Raw genomic sequence first — 8,702 nt, 5'->3', positions numbered from 1 at the left:
AATCCAGTATGAGCAACAAGTATATGTTACCTTCTTGGCAGGGCCAAACACCAAAAGGTATAGCACGTGGTTAGGCAACCTGACTTTCGAGTGCCCAAAAGCTACTAAAAAATAAAATTGTATAAGAGTATTTGATAAAATTAACCGCCAACGAAAAAAGACACTCATCATATCAGCACCAGCAAGCAAGAATAGGCATCAAACAAAATGGCATGTTGCCGTGTTTGCCAGAAGGGTAAACTCAGCTTGAGGCCTGAGGGTACTGCACCTCCAGCGTAGCAAAGCAAAGCGACAAACCAGCACTGGCAAGGCCTTTTTTTCACAACAAAAGATCAGAATGAACGGAGTGTAGAAACCACGGTCGCATTGTATGTGCCAAATAAAGCTATAATGTTTACACACCGGTGCCAGAGTATGACAAGAAACTGCTCGCAAGCTCACAATCCGCCATGGGGGTAATAAAATACCAAGCTAGAAGCTCATTGTCCAAACTACGGGACGTTTTACAAGAACTCTGAACCAAAATGCACAAAGTAAAGACCAAACATCTCAACTACTGGAACATTACAAACCTCAAATTTTCTTGAAATTTCAGAGCTACAGGACATTTACATGAATTGTGAACCAATATGCACAAACAGAAGACCTAAAATCTCAACTACTGGAACATTACAAATCTCATGTTTTCTTGAAATTTCAGAGTGATCACTCGCTCATCATCTAAGTATATCAAGTTTCCTTCAGTGCAACCCTCGACAATACAAATGCTATTCTCATCATCAACACCATTCACCTTCTTTACCCGAATCATGAAGGCTGGCCAGTTGAGATAAAGGATTTTCTTATAGGAAAAGACCTGCAGTTTAGCATGCCTTTCGTAACCAACATTAATATCATCTCGGAGGACCTGAAACAAAGATTGAGTAGTCAAACCTTAATTTTGAACAAAATATAGGGAGTGAATGCAAGAAGTTTCCTAATAAGATCATGAAACATCAAACTGAGTTATGATGAAACAGTGACTTTGTGTCACTGATCATCTCAAATTGGAGCTCAAGCAAATAATGGTATGTGCATATACGGAAGAAAAGGAAGCATGCTAGATAGTTTCAAAGAAGTCGTAAAACACATGAACCAATGACTCTGAAATTCTGAATAGAAGAACCAAAAAAACTCACATCAATGATGACTACACACGCGCGCATATCCTATATGATTACAAGATAGACCATTGGTTAAAAGTGGTTATTGCCATTTGGATGACACCACGCAGAAATTCAAGTAGGAAAACTGAATTGTATGTAAAAAAATTTAAAGAACCATTAGGATGGCCATGCGAAGGTATTACCAATTATCTTACACAACTTATCCCACTGCTTCTGCCATGTATCAACTCATTATTTCTCCTCTTCACACCGTCATTGTAGGAGCCTCTTGCAGAGGGCCTCTTTTCTGGCATGCATCTACACGGAATTGAGCAGCACTACACTATGTCAATACCATGGTGTTACCTATTAAAGGAATATAAAAAGGGTAGTAATAATATATCCAACATGTAGTTATGGATTTTCATATGAACCCATTTTAAATGTAGCCTAGTACAGGGTAAGAAAAAGCAGATGAAAGAAATAATCTATTAAGAAATTGAAATTAGTTTCATTTGATCAGGAACATCTTGATCACCTTTTTCTCTCCTTTTCAGTATGCTAGATAAGTTTACAAATCCTGAACCAGAAGAGGAGCATCCAAGCTTAAAGTTTCTAAATAGCAGGTTATGAATCGACATCAACAATGGAGAACAGAATTATTACCTTCTGTTTGGTCTCAGTACATGCCATTTGCAGCTGAACTTTTTTTATTTTGCATACGGAGTTAGTTGAGTATGAGACAAGCATGCATTCACACAATTTGGTTTGGCAGTAAAATTGACTACAAAACAAGACACTAAGCTGAATCAAAATCTTGATTAGACTATGAAATGGGGGAGGAAAGTAGCCCTTCGCTTCCAGTGAATTATTGCAGATAGGACTAAAATATGCAAATAAAAAACTGAAGAAATGTAAGCATGCAAATAAAACTCAACTGTGAAAATACCACAGGGCCCATTTACATACAAAAGGAAGCTAAAAACATCCCACGATATTATATTGATGATGTACTCAACAGGCTAAATACTTTATACTATAGAGCACGGGTGTATCAAAAAGTTACTAAGGTGGATAGTAGGGTTCTGAAAAATGGCATGAAAATTGAATCATGGTTTTAAAGGCGCCAAGGCGTCCCAAGGCGATGGGGGGGGCTGGACGCATAGGCGCCTAACGCGCGTTGCAAGGCGACGCCTGTTGAAGTTGAAGCTGGACGTGCACACGAGCACGTCGTCCTCTTTCAGCCCAAAAGCCCCTTTCAGCCCAAAAAGCCCAACTAACTATCTAAAGCCTAACCCTAGCAATCCCAGGAACAGCGCACACGAGCACGTCGTCCTCCACTCGTTAGCGCCGCCAGCTCTCATGTATCTCTCCCTCTCATCTCTCAGACTCTCACGTGGCCGCCGCTTCTCCCGTCGCTGACCGCCGCCTCTCCGTCGCAGCGGCTGCCGGCTCTCCTGGCTCTCCCGTCGCTGACCGCCGGCTCTCTTTCCCCATCCCTAGCCCCCAATTTCCCTCCCAGGACCGCCAATTTCAGTTTTCCCTCCCGCCATCGCACAGTTTCCCGCGCGACCTGACCGAGGCGTCCAGAAGCGAGGAAGGCGGAGATTTTCACGCCTACGCGACGACTTGGGACGCCTCGGCGACGCCTTTGGACGCCTTAGGCTCAAGTCAAAGGCGACGACGACGCCTTCCAGTCTCGGACCGCTCGGACGCTTAAGCGTCGCTTAGGCGACGCCTAGGCGACGCCTTTAAAACCATGAATTGAATATCCCAATACAAATAACACTACTATGCATTACATAGACCGGTAAATAGAAATCAAGATTACTAAGATTTAAATAAAACTTCAGATACATATTTCAGGCCAGTAAATTTGACCAGAAAGCAGAGGTAAAAATAGATCAACTACACAAATCAGCTCATAGAAGTAGATTTGCAGCTGCACGCACCAACAAATAGCATATTTTCCAAACAAAGTCCAGGCACTCGGCAATGCGTGCAGCTGAAAATCTACTTCTATGAGCTCAACTAAGGCGTTGTACATTCCATCAGTTAATGGGTATGCCAACCATACAAATCTCCTCCAAAGACTGTCTTGTACATGAAGGTTATAATTACCATGCTTATCTTCATAAGTTGGCAAAGTATACGAATTGTTTTGGCCTACCCAAAGCATATATTCAAATTCAGAAAATACCAAAACCAGAAAATACCAAAAAAATAGATATTCATAGAGTGATGACAGTACCTACCAACCAAATAAAACTATTTGATTGTATCTTGTAATCTTTCTTCAGCCTTTTCTTCTGTCACTTCTGCGTTGATCAACTACATTCACTTCGTTTGTGGTCAGCCATAAATTTCTATCTTACAGAAAATGTTATAGTCATAAACTAAATAATATAACAATATTCTTATCATGAAAGCGACATGCCTTTCTGTTGTTTGCAGATGCAACAGTATTTACACAACGTGGTCTAGGAAAAACTATCTATATTACATTTCTGTCTCTTAGATTTTGTTTCGAATGAATTAAAAGTGGGTAGTAAAATCAGTACCAGAGCTGAGTCATTTACAAAGCATTCATGGTGTGTATCTCGGAACCTACCTAGAAAACCAACATATAATGGAAAGAGTGACCACAAACTTTGTACATGAAACCACCTTAAGATCTTATCCACTGTTCTTTCACCCGCAACATAAACCAAACGAACTCGAGAACCAAGAATGGAAATATGTGCTGCAGAGAACTATTTAAGAATGTATACATTGTCTATGAAAGGAATATACCAAATAGGCAGATGGTAGAACAATGCAACTATTATGCTGAATTCTAAGAACGATACCATTTGCCATGTGGAAACAATAAGGATTAATTAAAAGGGGTCGTGTGTACTTGTGTTTATGAGAAAGAATTCAAACAACTTTGCAAGCAACTGAAAACTAATGCAGAGACCAAAATGTATGGTTATTGTATTATATTTCACAAAATGAGAAACAGCTCAAGAATGATGTACCTTTGATGCCTGAATCTCTGTTTTGTCGATCTTGATCAAGTTCAATATGGTCGAAGCATGCGCATGAAGAACAGATCAGACTTATGATAAGCCACGTTGTGTCCATGCCTATCACTGCGAGCGGTAGGAGTGGTGAGACAAAATCATAAAATTCAAATTAAGGTGAGACAAAATTATAGGATAACTGCTCTAAATAGAGTAGTTAGTTACCTTAAAGCAACCAGGTCCACAAATTCAGTGCCCCCCTGCACAGGACATCCAATCCTCGATTTTTTACATAGATTTCTTCCATGACATCCCTGATAGTTTCTGCAAATAATTCTTCAAGCTGCAAACAAAAACAGTTGCTTCAGTGTGGTGGTACCTGAATTCTTGCTGCAGAAGGAGCATTTAAAATGTGGTCATTGACGCGAACTACTGAATTTCAAAATGCGGTCACAGTCGACGATTTGTGCCTTTACTGCTATCAATACAAATTCTATGCATGCAAGATGCCTATCTCACACATTCAAAAAGCCATTTTTAAATAACGTGGCACCAACACATCTACACCAGAAACAGGGTGACATCACACATGTGACAGGAAAAGAGAGACGGGAAGCATGAGAGGGACCAAAATATGAAAGAAAGGGGTAAAGCTCACAAACCTGACCAAAAGACTTGATTGTTATCACAAATGCCTCACGTGCCATGTTTGCCAAAAAAAAAACTGCAGAAAGAATCAAGGCAACACCAGACATGAGACAAATGAGAAGGAATGCCGCCATCAAAAGAAAGACTACAAAAAGAGACTCTAGAAAGTCTACATTAACTTGTTTGCTGGATTTAGCTTTCACTAGCATGGCATACATACAATGGAAATAACAAATGTAGTGGCAGGTCAAAAGCCTTCGAATCGGCATCGAAGAGAAGATCAAATGGATTTAGTGATGCTTGATAACCCGAGGTCCAATGGCTGTAAATCAAATATAGTGTAAAAGACCAAATCACATCAGATAGATGGAGAAGAAAACAATGAAACCATACCTACTGCGTTTTCTTGGTGCATTTCCGCCACCGGCATGGACATAATAGATCTACACAAACCTACAGAAAAACCAGAAGTAGTTATCAAGAAGAACACTGAAACACATACATCCTATTGGTACAATCAGAGACATCAAAATTTGCTGGTATACAAAGTCTAGAAAATGCATCAGCTGAAGAAAATTTTAGACGTAATAGACGCAGCAGATTAAGTCCCTTTCTACTGAAAATCTAATATGCCTGTCTTATCTTATCTTATGCCATCCTGTTTTGGTAAAATAGTACATGAGTCTGAAAGATGCAACAACCAAAATTCAGATATTATTCAACCTTCTAACCTCGGAATACATGTACTTCGAGCCTTGCAATTAGGTAATTAGAGAGAGAGAGAGAGATTACCGAGCCACAGAAAGAAAGGGGTTGATAGCGAACAGAAATATCAGACGGCCGACGGTGTCAAACGACTAACCCTGCAGCGAAACCACCTTGTCTCCGGTCTCCAGCACAGCTCGTGCTTAGTTCTGAGTATGCTGCGAAAGTAAGTACCACTGAATCTAAATCGTCTAATTGAATGAATATCATGATAACAAATTATTGGTAAAGCTAATATTGCGAAATATAGTTCTAGAAAGAAGTTTCTCTGCAGCAACTTCCAGCTCCACAAAACGATCTTGCCATCGAGTAACAAAACTGAATGTGAAATACAAATTTAAGGAATTATCTACCAAATATCAACAGCTGTAAGCATTCATAAAAAAGAGAAGTGCCCATCTCAACCTCTTCATAACAATATCAAACGATAGTTACTGTTGATAGATTAACTAACATTCAAATCACATACTGTATTAGTTTTGGTTCTTCCCTGATTCAAATAAAAAATCTAATAGGGAAAACAAGAAAAAGCTATAGATGTGAAAGTTTTAATATATAAAAAACACATATATGCAGGGTGGAGGAGGAGGATCTCACCGGAGGTACTCCGAGTAGGCGAGTTCAGTGGAGGGAACGGCGCCCTCGGCATTAGAGGCAATAATACCACCGTTCTTCCCGCCCGCTGGCCAGAGTGAGCCCCTCTGTTCTAGATCCCGGCGCACCGCTAATCCTTGCTCAGGGACATGGAAGTTCCATCCAGGTTCAGCTATATCGACAACCCAAGTTTCTCCTCAACCGAAGAGGAGAAGAGAAGCACATCAGCGGTGCGACCTTGCAGATGAGGAGAGAAATAGGGGAAGAGCAGACCATGGGGTGCCCGCGACACTGCTCGACGTCCTCTCCCCGTCCTGGTTGGAGAGGAACAGAACGGGGATGGCTGCAACTCCACCCAGCTCGGGGAGAGAGCAGGCAAGGGGAAATTGCCAGAGGCGGCGGCGGCGGGGAAATCGATGGAGGCGGCGGCGGCCGGGAAATCGGTAGAGGCAGGGGCTTGGGGAGCTGGGGGGCTGGATCCTTCGCCATGGGCCGACGAGCAGGGAGGCATCAGCGCGACCGGCCGCTCGCGGGGAGGAGGAGGAAAGCCATTGGGGAGGAGTGGAAGGAAGGGGATTGGGGAGAGAGATAGGACGCACGCGGCGAGTGGGCAGAGGCGGCTAGGGTTGGGTTTCGTCTGTTGGATGCGTTTTTATACCACCACGGTAAAAATAGAGACGGTTCAGATTTGTCGAGGGTAAAATCAAGGGCTAGTCAAATTGGATTTACCTGAGACCCCCATGGGGTGGCATCTATTATACCTTTAGATGGCTCAAACAAATAGAAGACAAGAGAGCCTCATTCCCCGGTCACCGGTCTACGATGGCAGTACCACATCAATTGGGAGACTGAAACAAATTTATATCCGTAGTTTTATCTTGAGATGTAATTCAATAATATATTAATTTCACGTCACATATGTTGCTTTTTTTTTTGTAAAAAGTAGTCAACTTTAAAATTCTTTAACTTCTAAAAAAGAAAAAAACGTACACTTATTCACGGACAAAGGGAGTACCTCCGCGCTCTTTTCAATTTGAATTGCTATACCCGGTGATTTTTTGAAACGTTTCCTAGATATTAAGTTTTCTAAAATTATATTTGAAAGTTGTAATAATAATTTAAAACAATATTAAATTTCAAAATTTATATTACTCTCTTCGTTCCAAAAAAAAAACTTCACCTTTTCTAGATACGGATGTATCTAGAGCTAAAATATGTCTATATACATTTGAATCTAGACAAAGTTGAGAAGCTTTTTAGAAACGGAGGGATTATAAGTTTGAAAAATAATTCAAAACAATTATGGACGTGATCAGTGATATACAAGCACGCAAAATTGCAGAACAATTTTTACATTACTCCCTCCATTCCTTGATGTACGTAGTATAGTTTCTTGAGGAAAGCTACGAAATACGAGGTATAATGCATTGCACCACTCATTTGAAGATTTTTTTTGGAAACATGATTACATTTCTTTATCTCACTACTGGAAAAAAATGGCTGCTGTCGTGCAGCCAGACATTGCCGTGCGTCTCGCGCACGGCAAAGAAATCTTTGCCGTCCGACAACAAAAACACGCACGGCAACAAAAGAACGCACAGCAAAGAACGAGAAAAAACGAACGGCAAAGCTGAGTGCACGGCAAAGAGGAATACGGCGCACGTCAAACAATAAGCGCACAACAAAGGCCAAAGAAATGCGCACAGCAAAAAATCCGTGCACGTCAAAGAGAAAAAGTCATTGCAGTGACCACCAGTTTGCCGTGCGCAAAGTCAGGGCGCACGGCAATGTTGCCTTTTGCCGTGTGTTTTGCCTTTGCCGTGTGCCATGTGCCATTTTTTTCCTTTCTATCGTACTTATCTTAATAATTATATTTATTTTTTAAATATGAAAAGTACTACATATTAATTCAATGTGTATACTCATACTTTTGCAATACAACAAGTACTCTAAGTCCTCACCCCCCACATATCAGGGTTTCGGAGCAAACCGCGTTCGGGAATCTACTAACTATTATAGCCGGAACGTGAGGAAGTTCACACCGGGGAGCTATGTATTGCACCATTACACGTTCCATCACAATTTCACACATATCTTAGGTCCACATGCAATATTTGGTGGGATTTCGATGCTCCGGTGGTCATTCTCCCCCGAAAACAGCGGTATGTGTGTCCCGGCGGGTCTATCCCCTAGATTTCTCCGCGTGAGGTTCCACCAATGTACTTTTCATTGGTTTAGGTTTGTTTAGGCAATAGACATGTGGAAAACCAGGTTTGGGACCATTTGGCACATTCTAGCCCCCGATATACCCGCAGCGGGACATTTCCACCTACACGTTGAGGAATCTTCTAAGTGTTATCGCTCAAAAGTGAGGAAGGTCACACCGAGGAGCTATGTTTTGCACCATTTGGTGAACCACGCCTTCCAACACACTTCCACACATATCCTAGGTCAACGTGTAAGATTTGGTGGGATTCCGGTGTTACGGTGGTCATCCCCCCACCCCCCCCCCCCCCGCCCCGAATGTGAAGAAGGTCACACCAAT

At 41.6% G+C, this 8,702-nt stretch overlaps 2 long non-coding RNA genes across 6 annotated transcripts; both read right to left on the bottom strand.

Moving 5' to 3' along the window:
- Positions 1–338: 338 nt before the first annotated feature.
- LOC139838593 (uncharacterized) lies at positions 339–2,574 on the bottom strand. 4 transcript variants are annotated; one of them, XR_011756027.1, is made up of 3 exons: positions 1,684–2,574; positions 1,349–1,463; positions 339–907 (listed from the first exon to the last, which is right to left on the bottom strand). It is a non-coding gene; the product is annotated as an uncharacterized lncRNA (long non-coding RNA). The 4 variants fall into 4 exon arrangements; XR_011756026.1 differs by having other exon boundaries at positions 339–1,463; positions 1,684–1,725; positions 1,812–2,574; XR_011756028.1 differs by having other exon boundaries at positions 1,179–2,574.
- Positions 2,575–3,412: 838 nt separating this feature from the next.
- Positions 3,413–6,902, bottom strand: LOC127344586 (uncharacterized). 2 transcript variants are annotated; one of them, XR_011756024.1, is made up of 8 exons: positions 6,161–6,902; positions 5,591–5,721; positions 5,192–5,251; positions 5,019–5,120; positions 4,813–4,874; positions 4,376–4,493; positions 4,166–4,279; positions 3,413–3,463 (listed from the first exon to the last, which is right to left on the bottom strand). It is a non-coding gene; the product is annotated as an uncharacterized lncRNA (long non-coding RNA). The 2 variants fall into 2 exon arrangements; XR_011756023.1 differs by having other exon boundaries at positions 3,427–4,279.
- Positions 6,903–8,702: the final 1,800 nt, after the last annotated feature.

This window comes from Lolium perenne, chromosome 3 (genome assembly GCF_019359855.2).
Source record: "Lolium perenne isolate Kyuss_39 chromosome 3, Kyuss_2.0, whole genome shotgun sequence".
NCBI lineage: Eukaryota > Viridiplantae > Streptophyta > Magnoliopsida > Poales > Poaceae > Lolium > Lolium perenne.
The sequence above is the reverse complement of the archived record's forward strand: the minus strand, read 5'-3'. Positions and strand labels throughout refer to the sequence as shown.